Genomic DNA, 23423 nt, shown 5'->3' on the forward strand with positions numbered 1-23423 from the left:
TCCCTCCCTTCCTCCAGTTCTGTTTAACATAAGGATAAAGAGGTGTAAATAGAGGGCTGGCTAATTGGAGTATCAGGGCAGCCACAGGGCAGCAGGGATTGAAAGATTAAGCTCTGTGCTTTGGACCTAATAAACTGCAGGGAGTGAATGCGGAGTAAGAAACCTCAGACCCTGTGGCACGTCTTTTCCGTTGGTCCTTGTCTTTCTGCTTCTCTTTTCCACACCCATCTCCTTGCTCCTCTGTGTGTGTGTGTCGTTCTATTTTCTTTGTACCTGTTCCATCTTTCTTCTTCCTCCTCACCCTTTTTCTCCATCTCTCTTTCCTCCTTTCTATTAATTGCTAATTCTGTAAGTCCTAAGAATCCTGTATTTTAAAATATATATTCTGTTTATTGAATAAACCTTGTTTTCTGCTTTTAGTCTAAAAACAAGCTTGTGACTTCTGCTGTCTCAAGAAAACACTTGCTGAATGAAATTACTCTTCCTTTGTCTTTAGTTATTAATTAGCATTTTCTGTTCCTTCTCTGGGTCAGCAGCTCTTAATAGAAAAAGGGTTCTCAAGTCCTTGCTTCTTGGGATGAGGGAAGAAGGTCTAAGATCTGGGGCAGCAGTAGGAGTGGGATTTGCTGGTTTTCTTAGGGTTGTTTGAGTTTATAGCTTGTGCTGAGTAGTCAGAGAGGGCTTTGAGCTGTGTTCATTTAGTGGTGTCAAAGGAGACTGCTGGGAAGAAGGACTGGGTGGCAGAGAATTGAAGAGATACCTGTCCCTCCCCTGCTTGCAACCCTTCAGAGGCCCCCCACCTCAGGCAGTGACAGCCGAAGTCCTTGAGAGGTCAGGAGGGCCTCCTGGCCCCCCTGTGGCACGGTCTTCTGCTGCTGTCCACCTCACTCGCTCCTTTCCAGCCACACCGGCCTCCTGGCTGTTTGCTCCTGGAACACACCTGGCGTGTTTATGCCTCAGGGCCTTTGCACAGTCTGTCCTCACTGCTCCAATGGCTCTTCCAGAACCTAGATACGGCCTCTGTTGCTCACTCCCTCACCTCCGCCTTAGCTCTGATGTCTGCCTTTCTCAGCGGGGCTTTCCTCACTTCCCTATTCAACACAGCACCTTGCCTTCCGCCTGAATCCCCATCCTCCTCACCTGCTCTGCATTGCCTTTTTGACCTCCTACCATTCTATAAAGTGCACTCATTCATTACCTTTGCTGCCCTCTCCCCTGTCCTGGGCGCTCTGCTGCCTGCCGTGTCCTGGTGGCCCTGGAGGGCCCCCAGCTAGAGAGACCTTTATCACATCTTAAGATCTGGAAAAATCTCTTTGCCTGTAGGAATTTTTTTTAATTAAGATTTTTATCATTGTCATCCCCTTCCCCCTTGCAGTTCATTTAAGACTGTTATGAAACAAAACTCATTATGCTTCAAAATCTGACAGAGCTAAGGCCCCAGGGAAAGTGAGAGGAGGCGGCAGCAGCCAGTGCTCCCTTGCATTTCCCCTGCCTTGGTTTTCTCCTGCGCTGGGTTCACTTAGGACGGCCTGCAGCCTACTGCGTGGAGGGGACTAGGGGCTTCCAGACCTTCCAGGAGGCGATCCACGAAGAATCTGGGGTCTGCCCGAGAGGAGAACACTGAGGGTTTCTCTAGTCCCCAGGGCTCAGGATGGAAGCAGAAAGGCAGCAGGCTGGAGAGGAGAGGAGAGGAGAGAGAAGTGAGGTACATTTTGTGTGGCTCAGCCAGAGGAATAATGTTGCTGGAGAAACTAGGAGTGTGGTTCTCCTTGGGTGTGACTTAGCTTTCACTTACAGTAACGAGTGGATTTCGTTGGGTTTGTTCAACACCATTCACCCAGTGCCTGCTGGGCGCAGCTGGGGTCGAAGGCCCGTGGGGCTGGGGCTGAGTCAGATCTCCAACCCCGACTCTTGTACCACTGCGGGAGGGCCGCCGCCGCCAGGGATCCTGGGAGGGACCCAGGGCTCAGGGCCAGTGTGCTGGACTTTTCCTTTATCTGCGGGTTCCTGGGAAGTGGGAAGGCCTGCTGGGAATAATTAATGTGTGTGGAGGGGCGGGAGGGGGAGGCGGCTCTGGGAGGAAGTGGCTTCAACTCCTCCCAGCCTTCTTTTCTAAACATTTCCCTAACTGAATCCATCCTCTGGCTTTTGAGAGTCTGGGCAGACCTGTCCTCTGACTTCAGCAGGCCACAGGGTTTGTTCTAGGCCTCAGGGCGTCAACTCTAGCTCTGCTTTTGAGTTTTGGTTTTTCCACATGAGCAAAAGAAGAGAGTTTAGTAATATTCTTGGGACGCTGTCGGGCTAGGCCAGTGTCATTACTGATAGACCGTCAACGTGCGGTGATGTAAGACGTGGGAGTCGGATGAAGGGTGCCTGAGGAGAACCCCGGCTCTGAAGACCTGGGGTTTCACCCGCTACCACCCCTGCACCCCGTCTGCTAATAAAGTAGCGACACCCACTGATTTGAGTTTCACCTCCTTTTATTTCCTCTCCCTTGTCTTATGGTACTAGGGCCATAATGAGCTTCAAAAAGCCACCAGCTGAATGATCAGCCTCTGAATAATCAAGTCTGGAGAACTAAAAATACACAGTTACATTATAATGCAGATGCACTGATAAATTAAGGGGAAAATAATTGAGCCTACAGTTGTTTACTGATGCATTGTCCGGACCAGAAGTTACATAGGAAATTAATGAAATGATTTTACCCTAGTTGGTTCTGGGCCTGTAGCTTAGTTGTTCAGAATGAATATAAGGCTCAGGAGGCCAAAATTCTGCTTTCATCCCCACTTGGGGATTATTACCGCATCTTGACTGGTTACCCAGACTTGACTCCTACTTCTGGCCCCAGATGGCACGCCAAGCCCTCACCAGCTGTCTCCACTGCAAGCAAGCCAGTGGCTGCACGATACTTACTGTAGCTCTAGGGTGTGCATGACTTGCTGTTATCCATCTCCACCATGGAAGAAACTGCTCAAGGAATACGTACCTCCTGCCGACGGTGGCGTGAGTCTGCTATTTTTTTTTTTTAATATAAAAGAGAACGTATTTCTCATTTGCTAGGCATTTGTTATTATATGTCTTGGGTGAATAAGGCCTTTGTTCTTTTATATTACCTTGGTTTAGGTTTATTTGAAATAAATAAACCTAATAATAAATTTATATAAGGTTTAAAACTTATATAATGAATTTCTAAACTGAATTTATTGCTTCAGTATCATTCGCTATGTGCAGAATACCAAGCTAAGCATTAGAATCAAGGCTTGGCAAACTTTCTATAAAGAGCCAGAGAGTAAATATTTTTACTTTGTGGGCCGTGTCTCTGTCCTGACTACTAAACTTTGCCATTATAGCACAAAAGCAGCCGTAGACCACAAGTAAATGAACGAGCATGTCTGTGTTCCAATCAGACTTTATTTACAAAACCAGGAGCTTGGCCAGATTTAGCAGGCAGGCCGCAGTTGCTGATCCCTGGCCCAGCCCGACCCCCTTTGACCTCCTCTTTAGAGATATAACTGTGAACAAAATAGACATGGTCATGACCCTCATGGAGTGTTTATTCCTGCTGGGAATAATTCTTTGCTACTGTTAGTAGTTTTGCTTTCAAACCACACCTGTTAAAAATAGTTGACAAGTAACTTTCAGGGGGAGGCTTTGGAAATCTAAGTAACTTTACTGAAGAAGGGGTCTGTACTCAGTTCTATTTATATTATCCACCAGTGTCTGGGGGGTATTGTGTGTACTTACATTTGGCATGTGGGTACTGTTTTTCAGTTGCTCTTTTTTTCCTTCACATAATTTCACATGCATATTTCCATGCATTGGTCCAGATTGTATAATTTTAGTGGCTACATAGTATTTTTTGCTGAGTTAAGGCATGTCATGTGGCTGGGGTAGAGTAGGCATTTGTTAGATGTTTGTTTGCAGTTGCAGTAAAAAGTCTTCCAAAGTCGGAAAGGACCTGGTTTCTGCAGAACCTCCATAGTGGAAACTGTTGACTTGTGAGAACTCTAGGAGAGCTGGGCATAAGTGATGTCCTCTTGCCAACCTGCTGGGCAACTGACACCCAGCATCTTGCAGCCAGGATCTGCCAGGTAAGTGTGTTGTCAGTGCAAACATAAGGGACAGTCAGCAGGGTGACCTTTTATTTCAGAGCACTGCTTCCCAAGTGCAGGGAAAGCCTTTGTGGGGCGTGGAGCAAAACTTGGAGTCTGGGGAGACATGTGGGGGCAGGTGGGGAGGAAAAGCAGCCCTATGCAGAGAAGATAAAAACCCCGGGAGGCCAGGTCGCAGCCAGGTATGTGGAAATGGCGTGGGCTGTACAGCCAGACTGACCTTGATCTGACTCTGGGCTTGTCCCCTAGGTGCTGCTCTGTGACTGGCACTTTCTTAGCCTCTTTGAGCCTTGGTTTTCTTTGCTGTAAAATGGGGGCATCACATCCATCCCATAGAGATGTTGTGAGGGTCAGATGAATAATCGGGTAAGCGAGAGTACGCTGTGTAAGTGGTAGCTGTTATTAGTCAGTGTGAGGTGTGTGGCCCGCGCTTAACGTGCAGTTGTTATTTTGCTATTGGTACTGACGAGGTACCACTAATTGCCCTGGTCTAACACTGGACTTTGCCACTGTCCCCTCTGGGCCCTTCCCTCTCTTCAGGCCAGGTTCGGAGGTGCCACCTTGTCACTTGTGGCACCGTGATTACTCAGCTGGGGAGGTTAGACCCCAACTCACGAACCCAGACTGTTAATAAAATCAGGTCAGAGCCTGAAGGCTGACCGAACAGTCTCATTTACTCAGTTGTGCACGCATTCATTAATGCACCGGGTGCACAGAGGCTCTGCTTTGTGCCAGTTGTGCGGTATACAGTGGGGAAGAAAACAGGCATAGTGATGGGCTTTAATCAAATAATCCCACAGATATTTAATGATAGACCATGATTCGAGCTGTGAAACCACAGTATAAGGAGCTAGGTTGGGAGGCAGTCTGTCTCTTTTTATGATGAGACACTTAATTTCATTAGCAATCAGGGAGTACGCATCACAGTGAGATTCCATTTTATCCCCATTTGATGGGCAAACATGAAGAAGCTGTGCACTAGCAGGCATTGGGGAGGATATAGATCATTATGGTCTCGCATGAGCTGCTGGTATGAGTGCAAACTAATGCGACTGCTTTGAAAGGCAGTTAGGTATCACAGGTTGACTATCCCTTCTCCAAAATTCTTGGGACCAGAAGTGTTTGGGTTTAGGATATTTTCAGATTTTGGATTATTTGAGATAATATAATGAAATATTTTGGGGATGGGACCAAACCACTGCTGGAGTGCATTGGTGTGATCATAAGCTCACTGCAGCCTCAAACTCCTGGACTCAGGTGATCCTCCTGCCTCAGCCTCCATGTAGCTGAAACTACAGGCAGGTGACACCAAGCCTGGCTAATTTTTTGAAAAAATTTTTTGGAGAGATGGGTTCTCATTATGTTTTTCAGGCTGGTCCTAAACTCCTCACCTCAAGTTATCCTCCTGTCTTGGCCTCCCAAAGTGCTGGGAATTACAAGCATGAGCCACCATGCCAGGCCATAATTTTGTATAATATTTTTCATAATTTTGTGGGTGAATCAAAGTTTTGACTGTATTTTGCTATGACACATCATATGAGGTCAAGTGCGGAAATTTTCTGCTTGCTCAAAAAGTTTAGGATTTTGGAGCATTTTGGATTTTCAGATTAGAGATGTTCAACTTGTATCTTGTAGAGTTGTACATTCACATACTGCATGTCTTGGCGTTTCTACTCTAGGTATATAATTATCATGAGAAACTTGTTCACATGGGCAGCATGTGTATATGATGTATCCCAAGAATGTTCCTAGTAGCACTTTTGATAGCAACAAAGACCTGGAAACCCAAGTGCCCATCAGCTGGAAAATGGGTAAATAAATCTTGGTCACACACAAGATTGTTATATGGTAGCAAAATGAATGAACAACATCTACATGCATGAATCTTAGTAATATAACATTGAATTTGAAAAAGCAAGATCCTGAATATTCTATACAGCATGATACCTTTTTATTAAATTTTAAAGTCAACAAAAACTTAAAAGTACATTTTTAAGGGATACAGGTTATACAAAAAGGCATACAGTTTGGGGGGCAGATTTGTGAGGGTTCTTCCCATGCGAGCGATTCTCTTGAATGTGTGTGTGACAAACCCCTTAAGTGCAGTGATGCAGATGGAGTGAGGAGGGGCCGGCTGGGGTTTTGAAGGCAGAGTAGACCTTTGTGTCATTGCTTTGGAAACTTTTTTTTTTTAACCCAGATTACAAAATGTTAGCAATCAAAGTAATGACACTACGTGCGTCTGAGTGCGTTTTATTATTTTTTTTTCTTATTACCACGAGTGCCATTTTTGATCACCACAAGCGCAGATAGGATATGGGAAACTGTGGCTGTATCTGATATCTATCGCTTCCTGCCCATGCGAGGTGCTGCTAGGAGATCTTAGCTCTGGAGGGCTGTGTGCAGCCAGGTGTTCCGTCCTTATCACAGGGCCCTCTCACTGAGGGGACACAGATGTGGCTGGGTGGTGAGGCCTTCTCGGTTTGGTGCCAGGGTTAGCAGGCAGAGCTAGTTCAGAAATGAGTAAGAAGGGGGCACTTTCTGGTTGTAGGTTTTGGCTCAGATATGCGCATTGAAACTCTTCCTCACTTTCGCTGTTCTTGTTTGATGTGCCTGGAGACATCCTGATCTAATTTGTGGAAGGACAGAAGGAGGCAGAGGGAGCATCTTTGTATGAAAGACCAGCTTTCAGAGAGGAGCCAGGGAAGGGCTGAAAGAAACCAAGGTGAGTTCCTCTGGGGATGGGTAGGGCATGCAGTGTCAGTTTTCTACAAGATGCTCATGTCAGGCTGCTTGAACTGAGTGAGGCTGCCTAGAAGCCTCCGGAGGAATGCTGCAGGGCTAAATGAGCGTGGCCATCCTGGGTGGCAGTGATGGGAGGGGACAGGGTGCAGAGGAAGGACGGCGGCCAGGAGAGACGGATGGGACAGAGGAGTGGGCAGCCCAGTCACATACAGTGACTGCTTGAGAGAATGGAGAATGCTTCAAATGCGAGAGTATAACACGTGGAAGATGAAACAGAGTCGTTCTGTGCGGTTCTAGAAGGTAAAACTAGAATTGAAAGGTAGAAGCTATAGGAGCAGATATTTGGCCTTAGGGTAAGCCAGTGTTTTTCAAAGTGCAAGTTGCAATCCATTAGTGGGTTGTGCAATCAATTTAGTGATTAAGACCGGCAATTAAAAAAAAATGAAATAGAATAGAAAGGAAAGAGGAGAATAGGAAAAAAGTATCTGAGTGGATCAGATGTGTATAGGTCAGCACTATTTCTTGAAAATACTTGTTCAGTTTTATATACTTATATGTATATGAGATATTTTATGTGCTGGATCTGAGGCAGGTATTATTGTTTCCATCCCAGAGATGAGGAAATTCAAGTTCGAAGAGGCTGAATGACTTTCCCAGGATCACGGGGCATGTAAGAGGGTGAGCCTGGAATTGAACCCAAGTCTGTCTCTCTCAAAAGCCTGTACATGTAATTCCCCTCTACTGCAGGAGGAATGGAGCTGTCCCCAGAATGGCCCAGGCTGTCCAGAAAAGGGCTGGAAAAGTGGGAAGTGTTCAAGCAGAGGCTGGGTGGCCACCTGTCAGGGACAGTGGAGACAAGGTTCCTGCCCACTCCCTTCCTCCCCAGTGGGAGCTGGGGCTGGATCATAGTAATCCCCTCTTGACGTTGTGTGGCAGAGCCCGAAACTCATCCTGTATGGTCCCTCTAAAGTTCATTCCAACTCTTGGGTTGCTTTGCCTCTTGTTTGGAATGTGACTTAATTAACAAATAGATTTAGATCTGTTTACAGGTTGAATTTTCTTTTAAGTTTCCTGATTTTTCTGTAACAAGGGTACATTTGTTTTAGGACTTTTGGAAGTCATTAAAACTAAAATGTTTTTTAATTCTCTGTAGTGAACATGAATTAACTTTCTATAATTTAAAAAAGTCATCAAAAAGAAAATAATACCGCAATGCAACAAGAAAATTCTAATTAAGAATTCTTCCTGGCAGATTTGTGAGAGACAGCTGGCGGCTTGCTGTTCCTCCTCTTGCGTGGGCTGGGAAAGCTCTGGGTGGACCACGGGAGGCGACTGGGGGGCAGGTTCTGCATAGACTGTAGCTTCTTTTCTGTTGCCTGGACCAGCCCATCGTCCCTGCACAGGGCAGAATGGGGCAGAGGCCAGGGCTTAGGGGAGCCTCTTTTCTCTCTTCCCTGTGAAACAAAGCTCCTGATGATTCTATCTCAAGCTGGAAAGGATCTTAGAAATCACCTCCACTAACCCCTTCATTTTAGGGAAGAGGAAACTAAGTCCTAAAGAGGGGCTATGACTTTGCTTTGCCTTTGGCCTGTCTCATGGGAAGCAGAACCAGGAGCAGCTCTCACCTGGGTTACATTGGGTTGCTTCCCCAAGAGAAAGAGGGTGCTGAAGGTTGGTCAAGGTTGGTTACAGGGCAAAGAAAGAGCAAGAAGTGGCAAGCCTTCTACTTCTGATTTCACTGAGGAGCTCCAAAGTAGAGGTGAAGGGAGTGTGATTTAGTTGAAAGAACCTCTGCTGGGCAGTTAAGGGGACCTGCATTCCGGCCACAGTATTCAGACTCACTGTGTAATCTTGGATGAGTCCCGTACCCATGGCCATGGGAGGACAGATTAATTCCTGTTCCTCGAATATTGTTTAGTCCATACCACGGCAGGCGTGCTTACCCCCAGCAGAGCATGCCCTCAGCCTCACTCCTTCTAGAGCCAGCGGCCTTATCTCACCTGAGGAGTGGTCTTTGGTTATGCTCTGCAGAACTTTAGGCCACAAGTATAGGAAAGTCTCCAGATTGGTGGGTGTCAGCCATCGGGGGACTTAAAGTCTGCTTGCTCCGTGAGGTTGGGGTGATGCGTCCCCTCTTCCACCAACTCCTCCAGTTCAGGGATTGCGTCTCCTAAATCCCCAGGTGTGTAGTAGGGGGCTGAGGTTCTGCATGCTTCGGGCACCTGATTTGTTGATTTTTTTGGCACGTGCATGTGTGTGTGGGTGCTTAATTTTGTGGGTCACACGGAGATGGGGGCCAGGTCTGCCTTCAGTCATGCTTGTGATTGCTGCGCTGTCGATCCACCGCTTGCCTCGTCTCTGTGGAACACAGGCGTGCAGCCCGAAACACGGGCTGCCTGATTTTGGAATCGTGCCACGATGGGGAGCATTGTGATTTGTGATGGGGTTGATTTGAAGTGGGTCGCTTTGTGCCTAAGTACTTACTCAGGTGACCTGAGTAAGGGGATAGGACTCAGCAGAAGGGGTGGGGAGAAGTAGTAGCTTCTTCCAGCTTCCAAGTTATCCAAGAAGATGGGGACAGGAAGGAAGTGGCTGGGATTGTGGCAGGTCCTTATCAGTTTCCAGAATATTCTCAGAGAGTCCATTTTATTTTCTTTCTTTATTTATTTTTGAGACAGAGACTTGCTTTGTTGCCCAGGGTAGAGTGAGTGCCGTGGTGTCAGCCTAGCTCACAGCAACCTCAAACTCCTGGGCTCAAGCGATCCTCCTGCCTCAGCCTCCCGAGTAGCTGGGACTACAGGCATGCGCCACCATGCCTGGCTAATTTTTTCTATATGTATTAGTTGGCCAATTAATCTCTTTCTATTTATAGTAGAGACGGGGTCTCGCTCTTGCTCAGGCTGGTTTCGAACTCCTGACCTCGAGCAATCCGCCCGGCTCGAGCCTCCCAGAGTGCTAGGATTACAGGCATGAGCCACCGCGCCCGGCCAGCAGTTCATTTTCAAAGCTGATAAACTTCTCTGGCAGGGCCCATCCTGGATATGGGATTCTCACAAGTTAAGTAAGTTTTTCCCTTGGCCCGATATGAATGTTAGCTTGACTGATGGCCTCAGCTGAGAGGAAAAGCAGATGTGATTGTTGTTGGGGTTTGTGGTACCCTCTGTTATCAAGGCTGATAATATGATGCTTTAAGGCTTTTTGATTTGATTAGTGGATCACTACTTGAAAGAGCTGGCTGAGGGCCGCTGTGAGAGGTTGCATGAAGGTAATTAGACAGCAGTTGTGAAATACAGGGGGTGGCTTCCACTTACTAATGGCTTTAAGACAGCCCTGCCTATGCCTGAACCCCCACCATGAATTTTTCGAATAGAAAATGAGTTGGTTAGTTTGGGTGCTTTGCTGCAGACCACGGGCAGCCCCCAGTTTTCTCTCTGCCTGTGATTAATGCCCTTAATGTGCTGCCTGTGAGCCCACTAGAGCCTCAGTGTCATCTGGTGTTTTGCTACTGAAACTGGGGTCCCTGGTCCAGTGACATCAACCAGGAGCTGCTTAGAAGTAAACGCAGACCCTCAGGGCCCACCGAGAGTTGTGGAATGAGAACCCGCATTTTTAACAAGACCCTTGGGTGACTGGGTGCATTTTAACACTAGAAGCGCTGGGCTAGCACAGATGCCCCCTGAGGTTAGAGATTTGTGGCAGTGTGGTTTTTATGGTGTAGAGCAATTTCAACCCTTGTGTCGTGGTGTGATTCCAGGCTGCTGTCTGTCATTAGAGCCTGGAATTTGTGCGTGCGTGTGTGTGTGTGTGTGTGTGTCCATTGTCACTTGTGGCATCAGCGTAGGGTTGTGGTTCATGCCACCCTCTCCCCCCCTTCCCCAAGCTCACCGAGTTCTTGGCACAGCTACTCATTTTCTTTGAATGCACGTTGGTGTCGTAGAATGTCGGGGGTGTGACCAAAACACCACCGTCTTCCTGTTACTTTCTGGAGCCCACAGTGGCTCCTGTTGCCTGCTGTGTCATGTCCAGACCTCTTGCTGGGGCTCCAGGGCCCATGTGTTCCATGGGTTCTAAGGCTTCGCTGGCTGGACAGGTGCCAGCCTTCAGCCTTGCATCCGTCCCTTGCTCAGTCTGCCTTTCCCTCTGCTTTTCCTGGCCTTCCAGTGGTTCCTCCCTTCCACCCTCCTGGATCACTGTCTGCTGTATTATTTAGTGCCTGGTCATTCTGGGCTGTTTATTGGGGCTTGCTGTTCCTTGTGGGCAGGTCTTAACCTTTCAGTCAGATGACACACTTTTAGAGGGCAGCATCCCGGCATTCCAGGTACCCCAGCCTCTGGCAGGTGCCTGGTGAATGAACTCGTGTGGATTCCTTCGTACTGTGCAGAGGAGGCGGAGGATTTGGAGTGAGGTGTGGGATGGGCTGCTGGCTTCCGGAATGGGGTAGGGGGTGGTGAGGGCTCAGGGAAGAAGCCCAGAAGAAATTGGAAGGGCCTCCACTGAGGGAGGTAGAGGGAATAGGGCCATTTGGGCACAAAAGAGAAAATGAGGTGAGTTTTGGCAGTCCTTCCCTAAATGGTACTGGAGGTGGTGGTGGCTGTGGTGCTAGCCCCCATGTTTCTTTGGAGTGTGTTTCTGGTTTGTTGCAGACTTGTCTGTCCTCTTTTTTTTTTTTTTTTGAGACAGAGTCTCGCTCTGTTGCCCCGGCTAGACTGCAGTAGCATCATCACAACTCACTGCAACCTCAAACTCCTGGGCTCAAACGATCCTCCCACCTCAGCCTCCCAAGTAGCTGTGACTACAGGTCCGCCACACCCAGCTAATTTTTTCTATTTTTAGTAGAGATGGGGTCTTGCTCTTGCTCAGGCTGGTCTCAAACTCCTGACATCAAGTGATCCTTCCGTCTCGGCCCCCAGAGTGCTAGGTGTGAGTGAACCAGAGCCCCTGGCCTGTCTGTCCTCTTTTTATGTGAATCTGGTGGTGAGAAAAGATGGGGCCTGAAGGAGGGGCGAGGAGGAGGGGTGCAGCAGTGAGGAACCAGGCTGTTTGGGCATTGGCCTGGTAAGGTTTGGGGTGGAAGCTACATATACTTCTTATGGTGATGCTAGTATGATCTTTTTCTGTGTTTAGAAATCATTTATATAACATGAAAGTATGTGTTATTTAAACATTAAAAAAAAAAAAACCCAGACACTAGAATAGAATAAAACTTAAACAGACCAATTACCATAGAAGAAATGGAGAAAGTTATCAAAGAGCTGTTCCTTAAAATAGTCCCAGGACCAGATGGTTTCACAGGTAAATGTTTTCAAATATTGAAAGTACAGGTGATTCTAGTGTTATTTAAATTGTCCTAGAGCAGAGAAAGAAGACTTAAATTCTTTTTTATGAAGCTGGTGTAACAAAATGTGATGAAAGAACAGTGTGTACACACAAAACTACAAAGTGATCTCGGTTTTGAATACTGACGATGTAGAGTCCTGATGACATAATTAGCAAATAGAGCCCAGCAGCTCACTGAAAGAACTCCATGATCACAAGAGCTTCAGAACAAGAATGCAAGGATGGGTTAACTTTAGAATTTCTATTAATAAAAATTCACCATATTAAAGGATCTAAGGAGAAAATAAGATGCTGAAAAGGTTTATGAAACATTAAACATCAGTTTCTAATAATAAAAACTCTTATAGGAATAATGAGATACATTTTTGTCAAACCAGTGGCCAAAATTTTGCTTAGTATTGAAATGGTGAATATTAGAAACATTCCTATTAAAATCACAATTAAACACCATAATTATATAACCTTGTTCTGGAGGGATAAGCTGATATAATTCAATAAGAGATAGAAACAAGAGGCATAAAGACTAGAAGGAGAGGGCAAAACTAATAGACAAACAAGAGAATTGAGTAAGATAGTTGTATGCAGAATTAATGCACAAAACTCAGTAGCTCTCCAGGCTCATGCCTGTAGTCCTAGCACTCTGGGAGGCCGAGGTGAGAGGATCCCTTGAGGTCAGGAGTTCAAGACCAACCTGAGCAAAAGCGAGACCCTGTCTTTACTAAAAATAGAAAAAATTAGCTGAGCGTGATGGCATGAGCCTGTAGTCCCAGCTACTCGGGAGGCTAAGGCAGGAGGATTGCTTGAGCTCAGGAGTTTGAGGTTTCAGTGAGCTGTGATGATGGCACTGTATTCTAGCCAGGGTGACAGAGCAAGACTCTGTCTCAAAAAAAAAAAAAAAAAAAAATCAGTAACTCTCCCACATAAATATCCAGCTAGAAAACATGATGTAAGAGAAAAACTCATCGTGTAAGCAAAAAAAAAAAAAAGATAGCAAATCTAGTTATAAGCTTAATAAAATTATATGTATATATTACTTCAGTGTTACAAAGGGTTATAAAAGACTTAAACAGAGAAATAATATAACCTTGGCTAGGAAAAGTCACTTTTTCTATACATTTAAAGTGTTATCACAATAAAATTACCAGTAGGATTATTTTGAAAGTAGAAAAACTGATTTTAGGTTCATATGGAAAAAATAGTGTGCCTCAAACATATGAAAAAGAAAGTAGAGTCTAGCTCTGTCAGATTTTAAGCATTTAAAAAACTACAACAATTAAGATAATTTTGTACTGATTGGCTGAACAAGGGATGGGACAGAATAGACAACCCTGAAATAAATAGGGGTATGGGTGTGTGTGTGTGTGTGTGTGTGTAATTTGTAATACAGGCAGTATTTTAAATGTATGGAGGATCTTCACAACCAGTTGCTATCTAGAAGAAAAAAAAAAGAGCAAGATCCCAAATTTGGACTGTAAACCAAGATAAGTCTATCAAAGATAAGTCAAAGATTTAAATAAAGAATGAAAATATAAAAACACTAGAAGAATTTTTCCATAATTTTGGAGTAAAGAGACCTTTCTAACTTTGACACAAATCCCAGAAGCCATAAAATAAAAGATTGATAAATCTGACAGCATGAAAATGAGAACTGTTGCATGAGCACAACACCATAAACAAAGTCAAAAGATAAGGGATAATCCGAGGAAAAAAATTTGCAACAAATTATGATAAAAGGAGCTAATTTTCTGAATATAGAAAGAGCTTTTAGAAATAAATAAAAACATCATTAACTTAATTGAAAAATGGGCAAAAGACATTAATAGAAATTCACAGGTAAAGAAGTGTAGGTAGCTCTTAAATATATGAAAAGATGCACAAACTCTCTTATAATAAAACATGCAAATGAGAACTGCACTAAGAAGACATTCATAACCTATCAGATTGGAAAAGGTAAAAACATGATAATACACTAATTTGGGAAGGGTGTGAAAAAAAAGAAAAAGTATTTTCATGCATTGTGGGTGAGAGTCAATGGATACAATTGCTTTGGAAGGCAACCTGCGATATTTACCTAAATTATTAATGCCCATCTCTTAGGACCCAGCAGTTCCACTACTAGGTGTCTGCCCTAGAGGAATACTCGATTCATGCACAGTGTTCATTGGACTTTGTTGTAATAGTGAAAAATTGGAGACAACCATGTAAATACCCATCAGTAGGAGAAGGGCTAAATAAAACCTGGACTGTTCATACCATTAGTGGCACGATAAAAGAAGTTAGTAGGTTGTGACACAGTGTGGAACAAAGAACAGAAAATGATGGAGGGAATTACACATACTGTGGCTAAATATTTGGTGAGGTTTTGTTTCAGTTTGTATATTTATAAGTGTGAACTGAGTCACAATATAAAAATGTATTTCTTACTGTAAGATTCAGTCAAAAAAAGTTGGAAAAACACTGCAAGAGTGGTTAAAAGGAGTGAATTAGATTGATACCTAATCGTAAGAATAGATTTCAGAAATGCAAAGTAAAAAAAGCAAGTTGCAGAGTGACACCATTTTTGAAAAAAACCCACACAAAACAGTACCATATTTTTGACAGTATCATATTTTTGGTGGAATCATGTATGTATACACAAGAAGCCCAAACAGTGTGCACCAGGCTCATACCAGAGGTGCTCTCTGGGGACCCGAGTGGTATTGAGAGAGGCTTGCACATGCTTTCATTTGTTTAAAAAAAATGTGACTGTTTCACTTGTGTATTTAAATGATTAAAAAATGTTTACACATTATTGAAAGATTCTCCAAGGATGCTGTTAAGTCCAGGTACTTGGCAGGTTTGGCTTTTTCTAATTCATCTTCTGTTGCTGCTTAGTTTAAGTGTTTCTCCTTTTGCTTTCATTTGGGTGTCTTATAAATTAAGTGTCCTGTTACTTTTATTTTTCAAAGTTATTATCTTAAGCTGGCATATAAAATCCCTTAAACATTGTATCATCGGCTCCTTTATTGGGCCTTTTTGGTTCTTTTCTAACTTTTCTAGTTTATTCTTTTGAAATTAATTGATCCCATGGTTTATTAATTTCTTTAGGTTTTCTTCCCCCCAGAAATCTAAAGCCGACTTTTGGCTTTCTTTCTTTTACATTTGCTCACACTCTTACTTGTGAATTCTATCTGCCCATTTAACTTTTCTTTTATCCTTCATTTTTTCTTTTTTCTTTTTTTTTTTTTTTTTTGAGACAGAGTCTCGCTTTGTTGCCCAGGCTAGAGTGAGTGCCGTGGCGTCAGCCTAGCTCACAGCAACCTCAAACTCCTGGGCTCGAGTGATCCTTCTGCCTCAGCCTCCCGGGTAGCTGGGACTACAGGCATGCGCCACCATGCCCGGCTAATTTTTTGTATATATATCAGTTGGCCAATTAATTTCTTTCTATTTATAGTAGAGACGGGGTCTCGCTCTTGCTCAGGCTGGTTTTGAACTCCTGACCTTGAGCAATCCGCCCGCCTCGGCCTCCCAAGAGCTAGGATTACAGGCGTGAGCCACAGCGCCCGGCCTCCTTCATTTTTTCTTAAATTTTGGTCAACACAAGTACAGCAGTGCTTCTCAAACTTTAAGGTGCATATGAATCTCCCTGGATCTGGAGCTCTTGTTAAAATGCATATTCTGGTTCAGCAGCTCCGGATTCTGCATTTGTAACCAGCTCCCTGGGGGTCCAACCTCTGAGGAGCAAGAAAGTAGAGGAAATGGCGCCTGCTCCTCCTTTGACTTTAGGGCAGCAAGTACCCAGGTGTGCAGTATCCAGCAAACCCTTCAGCTGTTATAAAGATCATGCTTCTAGCTATTGCAATAAAATCGATACTGTTTTCCTATAAAGTAGTGGCAATGGGGTGCCCTGACCCACCCGATCACAATTTTTTATTTCATTAGTGACCACACTTTCTAGATGGTCCAAGAGAGTAGAAGAGGGTTTGGCTACAGAATGTCTCCTGGAGTATTTGGCTGGTTGAGCTGACCGCCTTGGCCCAGCACTGCTGTAGCTGAGTTTTTAGTTCCGTTTGAATCTGTTGTTCATTACCTTTTTCCTAGCCCGGGGACCCCTTGGGAATGTGATGGAAGCTGTGGACTTTCTCTCCAGAAACATGCCCCACTCTCATTCATGCACACGGAAACCCTCAGTTTTTCTTTCACCTGTTTGGGCTTCAAGCCACCTAAAGGCTGTCTGTAGATCATAGGAACACTGATTTAAACGGTGCTGTTAAGGTAGGAATCCCAAAATGAGGAACAGAATCCATAGTCCCTACAGAAGCCATCTGGTCCTACTGTGTTCACTTACAGATAAGGAAACCAAAGGCCAGGAGTTTTAGGTGTTTATGTAAAGTCAGATTCTCCATGTGCCACGGCCTCTCCCTCACTCTGAGCACAGGTGGGGTTGCCCGTGGCGGTGGGAAGCCTGCTTCACTGGACGCTGGTTCCCCTTGGGGTGTGTCGAGCTGAGAGGCGCGTGCCCTCCCAGCCCCAGCCTGCATCATCTCGGGAGAGGGCAGCCCCACGGGTCACTTCCTTCAGCCGAGCCCTGCCCTCCGTGCTTACAGTCACGTCTGGTCTAAGGAAGCAGAGACTCAGATCCCTTCCGGCCAGGATTCTGGGCTCAGACTCTTTCTTTCTGGCTTTGACATTGCAGGGCCTCCTGCCTTGTTCCTGTCTCCCATTTCCTTCTCGAAGTCTCAGTTCTTCTAAGAGGCTTCTGTGTTGGTTCCTGTTCTACTAACGTGCTGGGTGTCCAGGTCCTGAACTGGGAACAAGACCCTTCCCTTGTCCCCGTGTTAGAGACAGCAAGGTGTGGTCAGAAGACATCAGTTTGAATCCCAGCGCATGCCCTTACTGGCCATGCGACTATGGGTAAATTTCTTAACCTGACTGTGCTTCAGTTTCTTTTTCTGCGTAATGAGGATACTACAACATGCCTGACAAGGTGGTTGGAAAGCTATAACTGGTGCATAGTGTGTGTTAATAACTAGCAGCTAGCATTACTAGTCCTGCTCCCAGGGGTTGGAGTCTTGCCCAGTCCAGCCAGATGGGTAACCTTCAATAGATGTCCTGATGCTTGTGTTGGTGAGGGTGCCCTGTCGTGGCTTCCCCCATCACAGAGCTTTGCCCACATGTTGGGACCATTCATAATTTTGTCTTACGCTGTCCCCCTCCCCGAAGTCACTGTGAGCCCAGCCAGTTGGAGATTGCCAGCATCTCTTCAGACAGGACGCCTGCCCCCCGTGGACCATAGCTGCTTGGTGTGTGCTTGGAACTGGGTGGGCTTGTCCATGTGCTGCTGATTCCAAGAAGGAAATTACAGATCAATTTCATGGACAAGCACAGCTGCAAAACTCATCAGTGGAATAAATAAATAGATGAGTGACCTAACAACTTTGGGAAATATTTGTTGAGCAGCTATCATCCGTTAGCTGCTGTGGTTAGCACCAGGGAAATAGCCATGTCTTTGTCCTCAGGGCACTGATGGAGTCCTGGGGGGATTCAGACATGTGGCCATTCAATCACATTATAGTCCCTGTGGTGAATGTGACAGAGGGAGGAAGGACTTGGGAGCCCAGAGGAAGGAACCTCCAACTCTGCTTCAGAAAGATGAGGGTTGGGAAGGCTTCATGGAGGAGGTGATGTTTGACCTGGGTTTTTTAGAGGCTGACATCCCGCTGTTCTTGTCCAACTTTTCCAGATGAATTTTGTAGTCACTTAATAGTCTCTTAAAACAATGAGTGTTGAGGGCCGGGCGTGGTGGCTCACGCCTGTAATCCTAGCACTCTGGGAGGCCAAGGCGGGTGGATTGCTCAAGGTCAGGAGTTCAAAACCAGCCTGAGCAAGAGCGAGACCCCCGTCTCCACTATAAATAGAAAGAAATTAATTGACCAACTAATATATATAGAAAAAATTAGCCGGGCATGGTGGCACATGCCTGTAGTCCCAGCTACTTGGGAGGCTGAGGCAGAAGGATCACTTGAGCCCAGGAGTTTGAGGTTACTGTGAGCTAGGCTGATGCCACGGCACTCACTCTAGCCTGGGGAACAAAGTGAGACTCTGTCTCCAGAAAAAAAAAAAAAAAAAAGACTGTTGAAAAATTACCAAGCAAGGCTTATCCTAGGAATATAAGTCTGATTCAACACAAACCAAAAGACTAACTTTAGTAAAAAGAAACCATAAAAATCGGAACGTTCGGTATTTAACACAGTGCCTGAAATATAACTGGTTAACAAATATTTGATGGATGAATTGAATTTGGTCTCAGTAGATGCAGAAAAATAGTGGAAATAATTATATATGCATTATTTATGCTGGGGGATTTCTCCCTAAATAGGACAAAGAGCCTGCTTGCTATAGCCAGCCTTAAACAGGGCTGCAGATACACAGTGGGGAAATACTAGAAGTGTGCCCTGAAAAACAGGAACTAAACCAAAATGCCCCTTATCTCTCCTCTTATTTAACATAGTTTAACAGATGCTTGTCGTAACAATATAGGAACAAAAAGAAACTAGAAGGATTGGTATAGGGAAGGAAGAGATAAAAATATCGCAGAAATGACACAATTTCTATTCAAAGAAAATTACAAAATCTTACATGGCTGCTTCTGATGAGAAGTTAAAGCATGAACAGGGTCAATATTCCAAAGTTTATGCCTGGATTTCATGCCCCAGCAGTTAAAATTCCAATGAAATACTTCATAGAGCATGAACAATAATAATCAGAAAAAAATTGATGGACAAGCACTCCGAAGGATGTTTTGGAAATCTTTTAGCAGCAGGACTTCTCTAAGCAAGTGGGCAGGTGAGCGGCAGTTGGTAAAACTGTACAGTCCTAGGATAAAGCAGAAACATGCAGGACCAGTACAGTAGATTGATTCAAATAAACGGAAGACGTTTATAGAAGGCAAATTTGGAGAAACAAACAATAAATGATTTTTACAGTTAATAGCTCATGGGGAAAACTAGAGAACAGTGTGGATAAAATGAACTCAAATTTATATCTCACATCATATGTTATACATTCTAGATGTATTAAAAAGTTAGTTTTGCAAACTCTTAAAACTCAGTGGAAGCAGATGGAATATTTATCCTCTCTGTGGAGAGCAAATGTGTTTGAAAAATTCCATCAAAGTGATCATTAACGGAGTGGGATGTGTTCAACTATAAAAGAGTAAAATCTATAAAAATAATAGAATCATGTTAAAGGGGATGGAAATGGAAGAGGGAAACACAGTTGTAATAAACTGATGGATGAGACATGGTGTCAAAATTATGCACAGAACTGATGAAGATCTTTTAAGGCAGATGCTCAAACTGAGTTGGTGAAATAGTCCAGGCATAGGAACAGATCATTTCATATGAAGCCCAGAAAATGAACTGAGATGTGGAAAAAAAGTGTTTAGCTTTCTCAACACAAAAGAAATGTAAATCAAGCCAGCCCTGAGGTCGTACTTCAGTTGGCCTGGAATACCAGCAACAAAAACATCATATTTATAAAGCCCACTATTGAGGCCTCTGGGAAGGAAAACAGGGCACCACGGGCATCGCTGAAAGTGGAGCTGGCTTTCCGGAGGGCGTCGTCATGGCGGGCAAGTGGGCCACGAGAGCAGTGGCCCTGTTCATACCCTTTGACTGGTGTTTTCACTTTTAGGAGTAAGTTCTGCAGAAATAATCCCAAAGAGGAAGAAAACTAACTTGTCCAAAGATGGAAAAAAGTTGGAAATGATCCAAAGGTAGGCAGTTAGGCCATGGTGGGTAAAGGCTGCGACAACAGTACAGTGGAGAACTTAACCACTTGGTACAAGATAGACAGAATAATGTGAAGTGGAACAGGAAGAACACGGAATGGCTTTCCTGTGCCGATGGCAACCAGCTAAATATCTATGTGCACACATTGATAAGAATCTGGAAAAGTGTAGGGCCACTTTGATGTGCTTTCAATTAGGTTTTTTTTCCCCCCTCGTAAGATTGTTACTATGTTAGGTAATGCAGGTTTTTAAAAGAAGAAAGGAGGGGGAAAATTTTGGTGGTAAAAAGAGGAAATGTGTTGTGGTGGAGAGAGCATTGGGTACGACATCCACCACACGGGGCTGGATTTGAGTCACGACGTTACCAAGTAGTTTTGGTAACTACAAAGTTAAGTTACATCTCTCTTCTCTGGCCCTCTTGTCTCCAGCCCCAAAAGGAGGTAATGGTGACAGCCACAAATTCAATGACAGGATTTTTTGGCTTCTAAGCAGATAGTCCTTTGCCAAGCCGGTTCTACAGAGCTCTGGAGGCCTGCCCCCCACCCCTTCTCAGCAGAACGTCTTTGGTTTGGGGGCAGGTCCACTCTAGTGTGGCAGCATAGAGGGGAGACAGACAAACAGCCCCCAACAGGGCAGCAACAGAGCCATTGCAAATAACCATGAAAAAGGACTGCGGTGCCCAGGAAACGTTAAGAAAGAAATATGTGCCCATTCCATTTCAGATCTGGAGATGTGGCCCAAGAGGAAAAGACAGACGCTTCAAGAGAGCCTGCTGTTGAGCGGACTTAGATTTACCTTGCAGTCGAACCTTTTCATAAGACTGGTTTGTGGAGAAGGGAGGAAGGGAACAAGGCCAGCCACTTATCTGGTGTGTTTGGGACACTTTGGGGCCTAACAAATCAGTTCTAGAGTCAAGCTCCTCTACTTGGGAGCTGGATGACCTTGAACGTCTTAACTCAACCCCCAGTTTCCTCACTGTGAAATGGGGATAACCTCTCTGTCTCCCCAGTTTGTTGTAAGAATGACATAAGATGTTGTGCTTAAATGTTCTTTGAGCTTTCAGTTACTCCATTTGTCAAGGTTTTTCCTGAATGCATGCCAAAAAAGACACAGTGCTGGCTCTCGTAGGGAATTGGAGCTGTCTGGACTATTAGTATTAATTAACTAATAATATTAGTTAATATTATTAACATGGAGCACCTACAAAGGGGTGAGTGTTGTGAGAAAGCCGCAAGGCCCCAGATGGTGTTTGTAGGATGAGGGAAATTGGGGCCTTTCCAGGCAAGGGGCTAGTGACTAGTCAAGATGCAGAGTGCGGGATGCCTGGGAGAGGTGGCATTTGATGGGGGAAGGTTCCAGAAGGTCTGAAGTAGATTTGTGCAGCCCTATAAGATGTACTGAGCCCACCGGTGTCTGTTACCTATTGGAGCCTGATAGCAACCTGTGAGCCGAGGGAGCTGGGGTTTGCAGGGAAGGTGAGGGCGGGAAAATTTTGAGATGAAGAGGGAGGGTGAAGGTCAACTGATTTTCGGAAAGCGGTGATAGGATGTGGGACTTGGAGTCACCTGGGGTGAGGTCCCAGCCTAACCACTGCCCGCCTCCATGACTGTGACCAAGCCAGTCAACTTTTCTTTGCCTCAGTTTCTCCCCTTGTAAAATGGGGATAGCCAACTTACCTCCTAGGAATATGTGGCAACTAAATGAATTATGTGTGGAAGGTACTTGGGACTTTGTAAGTCTTCCCTCCATGCCAGCTGCTGCTCTCATTATTTTGCCATAACAAAGGTTCCTGCCTCTTGGAAACAGTGGTGCTTCTGTGTCCTGGCTTTGTTGCCTGGTGGGTCAGTAACACTTTCCCTGTGCTCCACATGGGCAGGTAACTCCTCCCTCCACCTGCCTCTCTCTGACTCCTCCTTCCTCTGCTTCTATTCACTGTGAAGCAGCTAACCTTTATTAAGCACCTTCTGTGTGTCAGGCATTTTGCTCTGTAATTTAACACACATTATCTCATGTAAATCCTCCCATTAACTCTTGGAAGTGGGGTTAGTTATTCTTGTTTTTTTTTTTTGCGACAGAGTATTGCTGTGTTGCCCAGGCTAGAGTGAGTGCTGTGACGTCAGCCTAGCTCACAGCAACCTCAAACTCCTGGCTCAAGCAATCCTCCTGCCTCAGCCTCCCAAGTAGCTGGGACTACAGGCATGCGCCACCATGCCCGGCTAATTTTTTCTATATATATTAGTTGGCCAATTAATTTCTTTCTATTTATAGTAGAGATGGGGTCTCGTTCTTGCTCAGGCTGGTTTCGAACTCCTGACCTTGAGCAATCCACCCGCCTTGGCCTCCCAGAGTGCTAGGATTACAGGCGTGAGCCACCTCGCCCGGCCTATTCTTGTTTTTCAGATAAGGAAAATGAGGCTTAGAGACTCCCACAGGAAGGGTTTCAAACCCCATCCCCATCCCTGAGCACACATCAGTGTGGCCCTGTGTGCTGGGGCCACCCATCTGAGGGCCATGTCAACCAGATTCCCTGTCCCTTCCTAGTAAGTGACCTCACTGGGACACAGCTGGGATGCTCCTTAATCTTTGCCTTTCCCCTTCCTAATTGTAAGACTTTGAGTCAGGGGACTTAACCCCTTAATGCCTCATTTTCCATCTATAAAGTGGGAGTGATAATGGCACTTGATGGGATTATTGTGAAGATTAAATAAGATAATACCGGAAGCTTTGGAGCACAGCTATACGTGGTGACTGCTGTTACCCCGATCTGCAACCTAGGGGCACCTTCCAGCCCCCTGGGAAACAGACCTAGGGTTTGGGTATACTAGCCTTGACTAAGTATGTAAAAACTTTAGTGACCCTCCAGTCTCCCTGTCTTTGTCCTTAGGAAGAGAAGCTCCTTTAGCTCTGCAAGTGAGAACTGTTCTCCACTTTTGATGAATACAAAGAAAACTCTATGTGAGAGTTTCCTAGTGTTGTAAGAGAAAGCTACATACAGTCTAAGGTATTTACTTCTTGGGGCCTTTGGTTCTGCTCTTGCTTAGCTGTGATGGCCAGTAGGGATCAGAGCAGAGAACAGTTGGAGGGTAGGATCAGGAGGCGGTAGGAGAGTGTCTTGCCTGGCAGGGAGAATGGGGAAATGAGGGTGGGTGGGGCTCCTGCCTGGGTAAAGGCCTGTCAATCACCAGCAGCCTGCAGGTGGCTGGGGGCTGCAGGGGCTGGAGGTCAGCTGTTCTGGAAGCTGTGCTTCTCTTTTGGCATTGGCTGTGGCATTCAGCATGGCTGGATCTGGGTGGGGCTCGGGGAGAGAAGGGGGAGTCCTCCTAGAGGAATGCAAACCATCATGCAGCCACCGCAGAAATGCAGGAGGAAAATGGTTAGAACTGTGGTATGGAGTGGAAAAGTGGATGGAGTGAAGAGACAGTTCAGTCATTCCCTGGATGTAGAGGTGAGCAGGG

At 45.3% G+C, this 23423-nt stretch overlaps 1 protein-coding gene across 10 annotated transcripts in view; it reads left to right on the forward strand.

Annotated features, from left to right (window-relative positions):
- Positions 1 to 23423, forward strand: part of TRERF1 (transcriptional regulating factor 1) — a 200386-nt gene that overhangs the window by 20435 nt on the left and 156528 nt on the right. Inside the window, exon 1 of one of the 10 annotated variants that reach the window (XM_076003345.1) lies at positions 2097 to 3006. The exons of the other annotated variants lie outside the window; for them this stretch is intronic. The gene's annotated coding sequence lies outside the window, so the exon portion shown is untranslated. Of the gene's footprint in view, positions 1 to 2096; positions 3007 to 23423 lie in introns of those variants that run through there. 10 annotated transcript variants of the gene reach the window in all.

This window comes from Microcebus murinus, chromosome 5, assembly GCF_040939455.1.
Source record: "Microcebus murinus isolate Inina chromosome 5, M.murinus_Inina_mat1.0, whole genome shotgun sequence".
In the NCBI taxonomy this organism is placed as follows: Eukaryota; Metazoa; Chordata; class Mammalia; order Primates; family Cheirogaleidae; genus Microcebus; species Microcebus murinus.